This window comes from Falco naumanni, chromosome W (genome assembly GCF_017639655.2).
Source record: "Falco naumanni isolate bFalNau1 chromosome W, bFalNau1.pat, whole genome shotgun sequence".
Taxonomy (NCBI): Eukaryota; Metazoa; Chordata; class Aves; order Falconiformes; family Falconidae; genus Falco; species Falco naumanni.
The window spans coordinates 19,515,133-19,530,553 of record NC_054079.1 but is presented as its reverse complement, the minus strand read 5'-3'; the positions used below and the strand labels follow the sequence as shown (position 1 = coordinate 19,530,553).

Here is a 15,421-nt window from a genome sequence, read left to right as displayed (position 1 = left end):
AAGTAGCAAAATGAAGAAAAAAAAATAGGAAAAACAGAGCCAAGGACCAGCCAGGTTGATCAGGAAGGCAGAGAGAGTTCCAGATCACAGTGCTCAGAGGCCACTCCATCCCAGACCCACAGAGCACATCATGCATCCCCTGGCATTAAGAATAGCCCTTCCTACTGGAAACACCACACTGATCCTTCTCCAGTTTGATCTCTGCTGTTCTAAAATGGGATACTATCATATTGTATGCACAGTCAGTTAACCAGTATGGCAGCTGTCTGGACACACTGGGTAATGCACAGATAACAATACGGGTATACAATAAGTGGTACCATTAAGGAGATATTTTCTGATACACAAGAAAATCCTAATAATTCTCATCCACTGCCCACAGAATTTTACTAACAACTTGTAAAATATGGATACAATTCCTACATGGCCAAGATGTTAAACGCAGAAGTGCCTACCCAGCTTTTAACACAGAGCAGGCCTGTTCTGAAAAAAAGAGCTGTTTTTAAGACAGAATTAGCTGTCTAATTAGCTAGCTAAAACCCTGCTCCAGGATGCTTATGGTGTGTTCAATAACATAACTGGTTCTTTTGCTAGATTAGAAGTACATCACAAGATCTTTTTCAAGACACCACAGCACAATTCTTCAAATAGCTGAACTTAAGTCCTCCTTTGACATTATACATGACAAAGCATCAGTTACCCTTTGTTTCTGAAGTCCTCCAGCTCACAGATTGAAACGCCCAACAGCCATTCTTCAAAAACATGAAGTTATCTGGTACACCCCTACCAACAGCAGACAGTGCTCAAAGCATAACTTGGAGCAGACCTAACATTCACACCCATCATTCCCCAATCAAGATCTTACTCTGCCTCAGTGTTTCCACTGCAGATTCCAAATGCAAATATTACCTTTAAAGGAAGGGTGTCATAAGGTGAGGATTACACAGACAGTTTAGCTATTCCTCCTGGCAGCTGCTGACATGTCTGGGGTCAGGAAGAGCCAGTTCCAAGTACTTTAGGAAAGTACCTTTTAATGTGCAAAGGTCCCTTTTAACATTATATTGAAATCAATGGGTGAACCAACTCTACTGGCTAACAGGAATTCAACACACAGCTAAAGCCAAAGCTGTACAAAGAAAGTTACCTGGGTACAACCAGACTTCACGAAACATAGTGAGTAGATGCTAGGCTGTGGGAAAGAGAGTCATGCTGGGCAACTCCAGGCATACCCCATACAGAAGAGCTGCATGTCATTCTGCTCAACATTTGTCAGGTTCTTCTCAGCACATCTCAACACCTCTCTCAACATTGGCATTACATCCAAAACCATCCTACTAAGCCAGAGAATTGGTTTTGTCACTAGCCAGCAACTGCTTCTCAGAAGCTAACAAAACATTGAAGCTTCAAAGACAGAAGAAAAAGGAAGTGAAACATTGACAAGCCTGCCATCTCAGGAAGGCTGTCAAGGGCAAAGCCACAAGACCACCCAATGCATTTGCATGTCAACTACTAGAGCTGAATGGGCTTTATTAGTTCCAGTGCCGCAGAGAAGATCAGACTGCAGACTATAGCACATGAAATAGGCTGCACCTTCCAGACCCAGATCGCTGTCAGACAAGCTGCTACATGGCTAGTTCCTCTGTACAAGAGTAGCAATTAAGATGTCAACTTGATTTTTATTACTGAAAAAGCCAGGCCACATGTGAAATTATACAGCCTTCACATAGTCTTCAGTGACATACAGAAGACTGGTGAAGTGAGAGGCACAGCCTACAAGCATCTATTATGGTTGTCCATCATCCACTATTACAGTAGAGCTGAACTAGGGACAAGGCCTCTACATACTTCCTTTAATTTCTCCAAGCTAATCTTTCTTCTAGCAACATGGTTTAGTGATGGACTTGGCAATCCTACATTAACAGTTAGACTTGACAATCTCAAAGGTCTTTTCCAACCTAAATGATTCTATGATTCTAGTTACTATCTCAGACTGAAAATAAAGTGTTCCTTTTCTAAAGGACTTTAAAACTTCTGATGAGAGGCAGTAACCACCTCACTTGGGCAACTCAACTGACAAGGAAGTTTTTTCAATGCAGCACCAGTTATCTACAGGTACTAGAGTTTATGCTGCCTACCTCATTTACCAGAAGCAGCTTACTCCAGACTGTACTTACGTAAAGGACATTGATTTCTCTGAATTTCTTTTTCATTTTTAGAATGATAATCCATATCCCCCTCTCCAGCAGGCCATTGCAAGGACATACTAAGTTTGCCATCTCACACACTAATCTTAGTTTACCAAGTACTAAGTTACCATGACACTATCCATTTGCTCCAGGGACATTAGCAGCAATGCTTACAAGTCTCCCAGAACCAAAGATGTGCACATCTAGCATCCAGGAAGTTTTGCAGTAGTATATCAATCTGGGGCTGCATAAAGCCTTAGATGTGTCTTCAGTGTCAAAACATCCCACGTAAGCAATAAGTATCTTGCTTTTGTTGGCAATCCTGTAGCCAAATCCTAATGCAGGCCAAACATCTACATTAACTTCAAGGTGCAGTGGGAAAAGTGATTCTTCTGCCATATGCAACACCTTATTTTAACTATAGAACTAGCTAAGGCACATTGTTTTGCCGATTGACTGGATACTAAGCAAAAGTGAACTCCAAATCAAATATAAGGATAAATGCAGCTCATTATATTAAAATACAATAAAGGAAAAATAGCACGCAATATGATAAAAGGGAACAGTACTAGTTATTATGCACAATAGGATAAAAGAGCAATAAGAGCGAAGCATCAGACCATTACTGCAAAGCATTACAGAGACTGAGAAAAGAAGACATCACCCATTACCACCTTAACATCACCCAGGCCCACCCTTTTTTCTGGGAAGCCCCATTGCAGCCGGTGCCAGGAGTCTCTCGGTAACTGGGAAAATTCCTACGCAGTGCGTTCACCCGTAGATGAGGCTTCTGGCCCAGTCCCGGAGCTTGCCTGCCTTAATACTCAGTGAAAAACAAAAACAAACTTTTAAGTTTAGGCTAAGTGCAGGCGTGTACTATCTCATGGTCTGTAAGGTTCACACATGCCAGGGATGCTGGCCAGACACCCAAGCATGGTGAAGTTACTGTCATGACACAGCTGCACACAATATTTACTGTCTGGATGTTCCTGCTTGTTGGGGTCTGCAGACAAGTTAGTTGACTTCAAAGGTACATGGATAAGTCTTTAAGACAGCCACAAATTGTCAGGTATGTAAACAGGGTGTGAAGAATCAGAACTTAGAACCACAGCATACGGGCACCTACAGCAACAGCAAATAGCGAGCAAGAAGAAGGACACAAAAACCTATCAGGGTCTAACACCTGCACTGTCTAAGATATATAAATAGTTTGCATAAACAATAAAGGCCATTTTGCTGGAACCCAGCCACGCAGACATAGTGTTTCTTTTAAATCCGCCTCGACTTGCGTCACCACACCTGCTCATATCTTGCTTGGGGGGGAAGGGGGGGGGGGGAGCACTCAAGACAAACACCACCTGCTCATTGAAGTTGTTCTTGAGCTCCCTGTCCAAGTTAAGCGATCCCTAATTAAAGGCAAAGGCTTTTTCATAAGCAACAATCAACTTAAGTTTTCACCACACACATCAATAGCAAGCAAATCATTAAATGCACCATTTCCAGAGAGACAGTCACACTTTAGATTCAGATAGCATTTGAGTTTATAGCACACTAGCTCTTCCTGATACACCGTGAGCATGCACTAAGATACCATTACTGCAGAAGTCACTGTCAGCAAATAGACTTGTTAGGCACTGCACACAGTAATGCTAGAACAGGCTGCCAGCCACATTTCATCACCTCCTTTCCAAAAGGGGGTTTAATTTAAATAATGTCTTCTGACTAATCAGATTTGATAGGTTATTCAGGAGCCACTGTTACAAGCATCTTACTGTTGCTCTGTCCTGCTGGCTGGAAAAAAAGTTACAGCCAGTTAGGTTACTGATGTTGCTACTATGCTTCTGGGCCTGAACTGTATGTGCTTAGTCAAAGCTCTTACACCATGCAGTAAACGTTTACTTAACTTTGTTACTGCTCTTTTAGAAATTTAAAGGACTTTCTCTCAAAGCCTTACTCCAAACCAGCTAATGGACAACTGCAGCCCTATCACTGTTGCCTCTCATCTCCAGACTCTCAAACAGGATGCTGAAGGGCATCTGTGGGAATGGCACATAGGGGCACAAGTTTTGTCTGATGCTTTACTGCACATTTAAAATTGATAAAGAACATACTCTACTGCACAAACTTTTTCAACATCTTCCCTGGGCTAGGGAAACAAGTTAGTTGCATAGTACTACAAGGTTTTTTTCTACAGCCACCTACAAATGCCAACCCCCCTTTGCTCCATTCCCTCATTCTTGGTTCTGGATAACCCTCTGAAGAGGGGATCAGAACTACAAATGCCTAAAAGTTATAAGCAACTTTGCTTCAGTGGCTGCTGCCAATCTGATGTGGGCTCTTCCCTTCCTATATGTTCATTTTTCACTTAACACTGAGGCAATAGGGCAACATTCTTAAAACCAGCCAGCCAGAGGAACATAGTAAAGCAGAGCCCAGGATGAGGGCAGAGAACCTCAGAGCGATGATAGAAGGGGATAGGGGGACAACACTACAGAGAAACCACCACAACAACCACCACCATAAAGATGCAGAAACAGAGAAGCAACAAGACAAAACTGATGACAAACTGGCACAAAGAGATAGATGACAAGCTGGAAAGGCTTGAAGGGACAGCACAGAGATGACAAAAGACAGTCCACCTGGCACATCACCACTTAAATCTGAATGACTACCTAGCTATGCTGCCAGACAAGAATGTAGAGAAGCATGACCTGGTACAGTCAAGCAATACCAAAGGGACAGCCTCATCAATAAATGGGGGGGGGGGGGGGGGAAAAAACTACCAAGTGACACATGAAGAGCTGCTGGGAAGTTGGAGTGGTTTTTAATTATTATTTCCATGTTCCTTCTATTGGTGTTTTTCCCTGAAGTTTATACCCAAATTCCTTTTCTTTTGAAAGAGCTCCGACTGGTCAAGTGGGATGCATTCTATCACTAATGGTACCTGGAGCAGCTTTTTCAGTGATAACAAGGCCAATTTAACTATTTGTCAAGAACTGGTCTCTTGTTGCTATATTCCTCATTTTGAGGTGCAAGTACGTCTAGATTCCAGACCACATGAATTCTCTGAATTAACTCCCACCTAAGATTCAGATAAATAAGAAATTTACTTATGAGTCAGAGGAAACCAAAATGCCTCAACTTTTCAACTATACTCAATTCAGCACGTTATGATTTTCAGATATGAGACCTGATCTTTTAAACTACGCTATATGTACTGGCAGACAAAATGGAAGTTAAGTACACAGAACTGAGGATGCATCCATTCACTCTGAAAACTAAAAAAAAAAAACAACAACAAAACAACACTTAATTTTGTTATTGCTGCCTGTATTACATTCATGAACTACTACTGATTTTACACTGAGAAACAGGGAAAAGCAGTTTGATTCAAGTGACTAATTTTTAATGCATCACAAGTACTCCAGATTTAAACAGTGGTTTAAGTTTTTACTATAACTACTTGTGCAAGTGAAAGGTTATAACCAACATCAGAATTCTGTATATAGCCTCATACAACAAAAAAAGTAGACAGTGCCTGTTGCTAAGATAAAACAAGACTTAAGATTCTCATATCAAAGCTTCCCACCTACGTAAGCATTTAATTATTGCTATGCAATTGAGATCTCTTACAGAGACTGACAATAAAAAGCTGATCACAGTTTACTACAGTACAAAACAAAACAGATTCCATTTTCATTTACTGCAGTCTCCAAAGAGATGTCATCACCCCAAAATCTGCAGCAACTGCTTCTACTTTGTACCTCTAGCAGTTTTGCAAACAACAAGCAATCAGCTGCACAGATGATATGGAGAAATAGTATGAAATGGGGACGCTTAACACCGCCCGTGATTGTATATGTCTGCTCAGAAATGTGGGTATGGTGACTAGTCATGGGTGCGGTGTCTGGTCACATAGGCACACAGCTCTGAGGAGACAACTACAGTTTTGAGGAGACGCCTGCCCCTCTTCCTCTAACAAAGGGGAGACGGGGAGACGCCTGCCCTTCTTTCTCTAACAAAGGGGCTATTTAAAAGAGAATGAGAAAAGATGAGAGACATTCCAATGCTATCTAGAGGGAGGGAGTGCTAAGTCTCCTTGGAGGGAGTGCTAAGTCTCCTTGCTGAAGAAGATCGGATGGTCACAAGAACATGAATCACCTACAAACCTGCAAGACCACCACATTCCAGGAAACGGACTGATAAGCTAATTAACATACGAAGCGGGGTTTAGGTAACGAATATGTATAGGCGTTAATTGAATATTCATTTGTTTCATTGTATAAATGTGGGATGGTTCGTCACTTCGGGCATGCACGCTTGTGGAGGAGCGATCCCCCGTGCATCTGCGCGCAATAAACATACCTACTTTATAACTTTCGAGTTATAGAGTCTAATTCCGCACGTCACAGAGATACTCACCTTCCATAAAGCACAGTGACATTGAGCCACTGATAACAGCTCTTTGGATAAAATTGTAAAACTAGATTTGACACACTGCAACTACATTTTCTGCAGGGGGAAAAAAGCATCACTTTCACTAGCCTTAACAGAAAAAAAAAATATTAAGTATATCTACTGCAATCCAGGAGATAAGGTACCTTAAGGTTCTTGTTCTAAGACCCTCCTTGAAGCAAGCACTAGTATGGAGTTTCCATTCAATTTTCAATGGTCACTGGAAATAAAGTCAGACAAAGCTTTTAAAATGGAAAAATAGAATCAGCTAGCAGGTCAGACATCACTTACTATTTTATGTATTTGAACTCAACCAAAACACACGTGTACAAGAACAATGGGATCCATGTTAGACTACTATAGATTCATCAATTTTTATTCTTATGCTAGGGTCACATGCACTACCTACTCTCACAACACATTTAATGTTTTCCCAGCAAAACTCAGTACAGTACTGACAGAAAACGCAGCCGGTTAAATTAACTATTCCACCTACAAACAACTCCGCCTGCCCTGCAGTAAGCAGGCTAAAACCTTGAACTCTGCATGGAAGCCACTGCTTCAAATCCTGATTTCACCCTTAGTCCAAGCAGTTTAAATACATATAAGGCCACCAACAGCCTTCTCCCACTCCCTACAGGATCTCTCCCATAACATGGTTTAAACTGCCAAACTTTTCCAGCCATCTGACATCCCTTTTTTCCACTAACATACCTCATTTCTCTCAACTAAAAGAGCTATATTCTGAGAACGCAAGTTTCCTGCAAATTCACTTAATTTAGAAGCCACCAGTTATTTCCATAATATTTCCATGGGTTGGGTTGGAAGGGACCTTCAAATATCATCTAGTCCAACCCCTCTGCCACAGGTAAAGACACCTTCCACTAGACCAGGTTGCTCAAAGCCCCATCCAACCTGGCTTTGAACACTTCCAGGGATGGGGCATCCACAGCTTCTCTGGGCAACCTGTTCCAATGTCTCACCATCCTCATTATAAATAAGATTTCTTCCTTATGTCCAATCCAAATCTACCCTCTTTCATTTTCATCTCTCAGTGTTGCCCACTTTCCAGGAAACACCCCTATTCACCAGAAGTTACTCTTTCACCAAATATACACTTTGAGATACATGAAAACAGAAGTTCTAGAAGTTTCCTATTACTGAAACACCTAAGAGCTGATCACAGCATACCTGGAAAAGCATGCTCACCAAAACACTTTTCTGCAAAGTGACAACATAAACCCCCAAAAAAGTCAAGTAAACATATGAAGGTGCAACAGATGTGACATTCTTAGATGGAATTTACATTTCTCACATTAGTGCTGTCAAGACAAAGGTAAAACAAGCTTTGAGGCATGTTTTGAAAAAAATCAGGAAGGTTTGAGATAGTTTGAGTTTTATGCATCTTCTTCCACCCATCAATGTGTCACTGATACAGTTTCAGCTTTCGATGCTGGTTCATTTTGTCCTTAATTCGTGTCACTCCTACTAAACCAATAGGTATCTGTCTTCATCCAATTTCTTATCAAGACCAAGACAAGAAAACAAGCACATACAGAAATACATGTCTGAAGAGATCTCAAGTTTTGTTTCACTGAAGGACAAAAAAAACCCACCCAAACAGTTTACAGACAAGGAAGAAACACCCACCAAAACAACTCATCACTGTTCAAGGTGAACACTCACTTCAACTATTTTCATATGTTCATCGAGCTGAGGTCTCAGCAAGGACACACTCCTTCCCAGACTAACTCAACAGAACAAAGGAATCAAATTGAAATATAAAAAAAAGCAAATAAATCTAATAAAAATATGGTCCCATTGCAGTAATGCCTAAATAAGAACCAATCTTGTTTCATCTCCAGATACAGTACCAGTTAAGCCTGCTTTCATGCTTTCCCACCCTAGATGGGAAATATTATCAGTAGTCAACACCAAATTAAATTTCACTACCAGGGGTCATTTTAGATGAGCAAGTTTCACTTATTTTCATTAAATGTGGAACTGTTGCATAACAGAGCATAAAGAGCAGGAAACTGTTTTAAAGTGAATACTTACACCTTAATTATTTATTGAAAAAGTTTGTTAACTTTAGGGAAGGCCAGAGCTGGTAGCAAAGATTAAGTTCTGCTCTTTAAAAAAATAGATAAGAACAGAAATATCATTACCAGCTGGGGGGTGGGTGGGGATGGGGATAAAATACTCTGACATATGAAAACAGCAGCAGACACCTGAACAGGCTCAGCAAAGTGGTAGTACCCACAGCAAGCACACTTCTGGAATTGAATTCATTGGTAACACAGGAAGTTGTCTTGAGCAAACTTGTCTAGCATAGAAAAGTAAAAACTTATCTTTGTGCAGAGAAGTCAAACTGAGGTTGCCCTCAGCTATAGTGGATATATTACAAAAAACAGAATATGATAATTAGCTGCTTGCTGTGTTGTATATTAGAAAACTTCAGTGACCTGCACTACCTGAAGGCAGCACACTCCAGTCCTAAGCAAAAACATCTTCCTTTATTTTGGATCCATCTCTTGATTTTGGAGTTCTCAAACAGCAAAAGTCCCTCTATTTAGGGCTGCTTAAATGGAAATATGGTTCAGCCTACAGTCCAACAATGGATTGAAGAGTTCAAGAATGGAAGCCACAAGCAACAGGAAAGAGGAGAAAAAAAACACAAAACAAAACAAAAAAAACCAAACACCACGCTCCACAACTACACCAAGAATCTCACTGCATCCTCTCAACTTTGGACCAATATCTTTTATGCCCCAATTTTCCCTATGAAATCACTCCCATAAAGGCTTTTATAGTAAGATGAAAAGCTGAAGGATGTTCTTCTGGATTGATAATACAAAACTGGATTTAGTCCAAATTTTATTTCTAAGTTACTATTTCAAATTAATTTAAGTCTATAATTTTGCTATACACTCTATATCCAGTCTCGCTCAGTGGAATAAACATTTTTCCTGCATATAAGAAATTTCTTCAGCAGCTACAGTAATGAATGCAACCCCTGAAACAAAGCAAAGAATAACTGAACAGAAATAGCTCATTTCAAGTGCAAAAGCAGCCTTCAGAAACGCATTAGCTTAATTTCCTCAGGAAATTTTAACAGATTCGACTCAACTTCAGCAATCTAGCCTTACTTCTATTTTATAATTAGACCAGAGTAGGTTGCTGGATGAGGCTGCCCCACAACCATCCAACAGTAATACCCACAGCTTCTCCTCTCCAAACATCTAAAAGATGGACAACAATATGGGACTAACAGTACAGAGAACTCTCCTCAGCAGACCATCATTATCATTACTATGACAAAGTAACAAGTCGTTGAGTGTGTTTTTTTTTTTAAAAAGAAAGAAATTAGAAAGACTATGGGTTGACTATTCCTCAACTGAAATATCAGATTTTCTCCTGTAACCTAAGAATCAGTCCCAGCCTATCTCTTATCACCCATGTATCTGATTCAATCCAGCTTACTTCAGCAAATAAATCCAGTGCTGCCTAAGGACAGGACAGGAGGATCACATTTACATTCCTGCAGTAAAGTCAAATTACAAGAGAAATATGTCTTGAAGAAGGCTTTAGTAAGATGGATACACAACTTCTTCTCTCCCAACTTGAAGGGAAAGAGACCTTTACATTACTCAATGTGGATAACTGGCTAGCTGAAAAAGGTCTCATAGACATAGTCCAGCTGGCTGGACAAAAATGCACATCGCTCTCAGCTTATCTGAAGTAAAGCAAAAGTTACACAATAACAGGAAGATTGCTGTGGGAAAAGAATGTTGCAGGTGGGAACAGATAACTACAGAAGAGAAACTAGGGGCGGGCTTGGTATTTAGGCAACTAACCAATAATGAGCTTAACTTTTGTAATATGTATGAGCTAATTATAACAAGGCATAAAAGGTGACTGTAAGGTTCAATAAACGAAGTCTGCTGATCACTCATATTGAGTGACTGTGTCTTCCCTCTGTCGCAACAACTCAATACAATCAATTTATTCAGAGTATAGCTAGATCCCTGCACTGAATACTGGTGTATTTCAAGTGTTCACCTCCTTGGGAGAAAAAGCAGTTCTTCATTGGTCCAATATCATAACATACAAAACATCCCAAGAGACAGGTAAACCTTCAGAACTGTATAGTACTTGCATATGCAATATGAAAGCTCAGGAATGAGAAGGATGACATGTCACACAGATGTAGCACAGCCATTCTGTCAACCAAATGTTTATTTCTAGAGTCCAGCTCCAAAAGCAGCTTAGACCACCTAGCCATTCATATCACATTCAACTTCTCCACCTTTGTCTACCTTCATTTATCTTGCATCCCATAATATGCTTGTGGATTCTTTAAGCTGTATTTATTAAGGTTTTTCCAGTTTAAGATCTTCACACAGAAGGGATTACAGAACATAATAGTATTACATTTGTGTCCAAACTTGAATTTGCTAGCTTTCCCTTTGCATACAAATTGAGAAAAACTCAACAGCATTAGTTATGAGTGACAAGTTTTTAACCATCATTAGTAACATAACTTCTTTACAAATAAGTTACATTACTAAGCACAGGCACTTGGTGGTCTAGGAATATGTTATGAGCTTTTTACCAGCTATCAAAAGTTTTCCAGGTAAATCAACAGAAATTATGTATTAAAACTCCTACAAACAAGAAAGAAGCCTATAACTGCAGTTCTGAAAATTGCCCTCTGTTAAGATGCTAATCAGAATCTAGCAATTGTTCTTCCAGACAGTTTTCTGGCTTAAAGGAATTGCATTTTGCATTTGCACAAGCATGAGACTCTTTATCAGCTGTAGGAGTCCTGAAATGCATCTTCCCCCCAACTCAAAGTCTGAAAGTTCTTCAGATTAAAATAACACAAATATTTGTCTGATTAAAAATTGATAAATAATTTTCTTACCCAAACATTTTCTTTAAATTATTCCTCAGAACAGTATCTAGAGGATGATACTTCATGTAGTTATATGCTTAGTTGTAAAAGTAATTGCAGGTACAGAGCCCTGCCAGCCAATGACCACTGACAGAATTACAGCTTCATTAACAAATCTAGGTTTATAAAGGAGCTCACAAATCTGAGGTATGTAATATAGAAGTCAACCCCCAAAATCTTTATGGTTCATTACCCCCTCAAGTGCAAAGTTATTTTATACTACCACAACTTTTCCATCCATTTTTGTTTACACAACTCCAACTCACACCTGATTTAAGGGATAAATTAACTTATTCCCTCTCTTCCCAATAAAGAGCCTAAAGGTACTTTGAGAAGCACAATACAACCGCTTCTTTTTACACTGTCACAAACACAGCAAGCAAAATTAAACTCAATCTTTTAGCTTTTATCAATAAGTAGACTGGCAATTTATCAGAATATTCAACCCAGCACCAACTGTAAAACAGTGTCATGGTTTAACCCCAGCCAGTAATTAAGTGCCACACAGCCATTTGCTCACTCCCCCCTCACCCAGGGGGGTGGGGAGGAGAATTGGAAAGGAATGCAAGACTAGGGTTGAGATAAGAACAGTTAAACAGTTGAGAGAAAATAAAAAGAACAACAATAACAGTTATAATGGAAAGGAGGGAGAAGGGGAGAGGAATGAAATCCAAAGAGAATAGAGAAAACTAATGACGCACAAGTGCTCACCACCTACTGACCAGTGCCCAGCCAGTCCCTGAGCATCAACCGGCAGCCCTGACCAACACAAATACACACACAGAGTTTATATACCAAGCATGATATCCCAAGGTATGGAATATCCCTTTGGTCAGTTTGGGACAGCCATCCTGGCTGTGTCCCCTCCCAGTTTCCTGTGCCCCTCCAGCCCTCCTGCCAGCAAGGCCTGAGAAACCAAGTTGTCCCCCACCACGTTGTTCTCACACCAAATCCAAAACACAGCACTGCACTAGCCACCAAGAAGAAAATCAACTCTATCCCAGCTGAAACCAGGACACACAGGAATAAGCCAATGTCAAAAACTTATGATATAGAAACTGGACACTGACAACAACATTGAATGTTCTGAATTGCCAATCCATAAAGTTTACAGAAGCAACATAAAACCATAAGCTTATACAATTAAAAAGGATGAGGACAAGTAAGGCGATGCCTTCTGTGACATTATATCACATGCCACCAGCACCAGCCAAAACTCCTCTGGCTGCCAGTGTGATAGAATTAGACGAGGTGGTCTGCTGGATTGGTCCAGAAACCTGACTCCTGAGATGTGTACCATCTCAGCCCCATTCCCTTCCTCATAGCTAGTACAGGGCTACACACATAGCTCTCTTCTGTATGGAGAAAAGGAGAAGGCCAGAACAGGGTTTTTCCCCCCTTCCCTGAAAAAAGCTGTCGCAGAGCAGATATGCCAGGTACACAAGGTCAACCCTACAAAGCCAGCAGTCACAGGAGTGCCTGCACACAAGTAGGATAAAGGAAGGAAGGAGAGGAAGAGGTCTAGCTAATTGTAGTACCGTCTCTTCTTCTTTTTCCTTAACACCCTAGATAGGGGGAATCTTACTCCAACTTCTACCAAGCCCCCACAAAAGCCTCTTAACCCCATAGAAGACATACTGCATCTCACAGCCTGTTATCCGTAGCACAGCCACCAAAGTTGCATCACCCGTCACAACTCAGTTGTTCCTTAATTTGGCAATACTCACTACTTGTCATTTAGGAATATCCACCTCAGAGTGCTTTAACTCAACATGAATACGTTTTTACTGAGTCCAGAAAAGCAGCTATATTAGTTACCCAGCCAAGTGCTAGAGTCCACATGCTTATCTCTATTCTAATGAGACAGCATCAACATAATAAGATTTCTGTAAGACTATTTTTTTTCTTGTTTGGAATTTTTAAGTGATGTGGGGAATAAAACAACTTGATAAGGCAATTACTTGTTTCCATCTATTGTAATTTCTATTACTAATTAAAAAACAAGACAATCCTAACCTTCCCTTTAAAATTATAGATTTTGAGCTATCAAAACTCAGGAAAACAGTTCTTATATTATGCTAAATAGCTTCATAGAAGCATTAAATGTTTTGCTTCTAGTAAGTACTGAGCTAAACAGAACACAAGGCATTATCAGGAAGTTAAAAACTACAAAACTGAAATATTCTTGCACCATACATCCATGGTACCTCTGCAACTCAAATGCAGAGAGAGATATAATCCTCTTCCCCATTCAAAACCAGAACAGCTAACTGGAAAAGATCCAGAAATAGATAATAAGCATGAACAGAGATCTGGATGGCTATGACCCGTGAAGTAAACAAGATTTTGGTTCTTCAGCCTAAAAGACACAAGTAAAGACTGAATACAGTAGAAATCTGAAGTCACAAGTGACACAGGGAAGGCGAGTACCATGGTTTTCACAAAACGAGCCAGAAATTAACAAGTTACCTGAAAGCAGGTTTGACAAAAACCATACATGCACCACCCCTACCCCTACACCCATCCCCCAAAGAAAAGCAGAAGTTTCAGCTCTTCACAGAAGATTTAATTACCGTGGGGAGGAACTTAACTCTAAACATCACAGACACTAACCATTTACTAAGACTTTAATATCAATCAGCTCTTCGAAAGCAAATTCATCGAAGGTTATTAAACAGAAAGGCATTCTTTTGACTCAGACAGTCCCCAAAACTGCTGGAAAGCAGAAGAGCATACGGAAAGGAGCATCACCCTACTTGCCTGACCTCCCTCTGCTCCTCGGGTCCACCCCAGGACGCAGCGCGAGGACTCCATCCCTCTGAGCTGAACACACAGGTTCTAATCTCCATTAAACAGTACTTTTAAAGGCAGCACCGAGAAGCCGCGACGACGGGGAGCAAAGCCGCACGCTACCGCGGCGCCCATCGGCTCACACCCCTCCGCGGCCGGGGGAGGGGCCCCCAGCCTGCGAGCCCCCCCGGGAGGCCAGCAGCCCCGCAGCCACCCCGCCAGCACCTCACACGTGCTGAATCAAGACGGGAGCGCGGAGGGTCCCTCGCCCCGGACAAAGAGAAACAGCAGCGAAGCCTGCCCCAGCGGCGGGGCGGAGGACCGAAGGAGCAGCCGGCTGCGCCTCCCTACCCAGGCCCCCCTACAAGGAATATCAGCATCCCCGCCCCCTACCGGCCCACTCGTTACCCTTGCGGTGCCTGACGGCTCCAGCTGTCCCCGGGGTCACTATCCACCACCCATACCTACAAAACCAACAACATATCTCCAACTCTACGATCAGACAACGCCATCTTATCTACCTGCCCTCCACTTCACCTCCCCGGCAACGCACTGGCGTCACACCGCGAGGTCACCTGCCCCCGCCGGTCCAATCGGGAGATGCTCACAGTGACGTCACTTCAGCGGGGCGAGGGGCGGGGCGAGGGACGCCTCTCCTCCTTCCCCGAGGAGGGGGGGGACATGTCTGGTGGCTCTTGGGACTGTCCTTGGCTCTGGCCTTGCCCAGAGGCTCCTCCAGCACCTCCTGCCCCTCTCCCACCTGGGCACAGCGACAGGCTCTCTAGGGGGTTGGATGAAGGTGGCGAGCCGGGCCTAGAGGGGGCATTTCACCCCATATGCCTCAGCCCCTTCCCTCAGTGGCCATGGCCCCCTTGACACCTGATCTCATCCCTTCAGGAGGAGCTGGTACCAGCCCAGCAAAGCTGAAGGGGCACTCCTAATGGAATGCACTGGAGCACGGTGTTTACCCTCCAAGACCAGATTTAGCATTGACCAGATTGAAAGGGCCTTGATCTGAAATGGAGGGGGGGGG

General features: G+C 41.9%; 1 protein-coding gene across 1 annotated transcript in view; it reads right to left on the bottom strand.

Annotated features, from left to right (window-relative positions):
• The window catches only part of LOC121080428 (ubiquitin-associated protein 1-like), a 40,641-nt gene extending 25,738 nt beyond the window's left edge, over positions 1-14,903 (bottom strand). The window contains exon 1 of the mRNA XM_040578447.1: positions 14,797-14,903. The gene's annotated coding sequence lies outside the window, so the exon portion shown is untranslated. The remainder of the gene's footprint in view (positions 1-14,796) is intronic.
• Between the last annotated feature and the right edge of the window lie 518 nt (positions 14,904-15,421).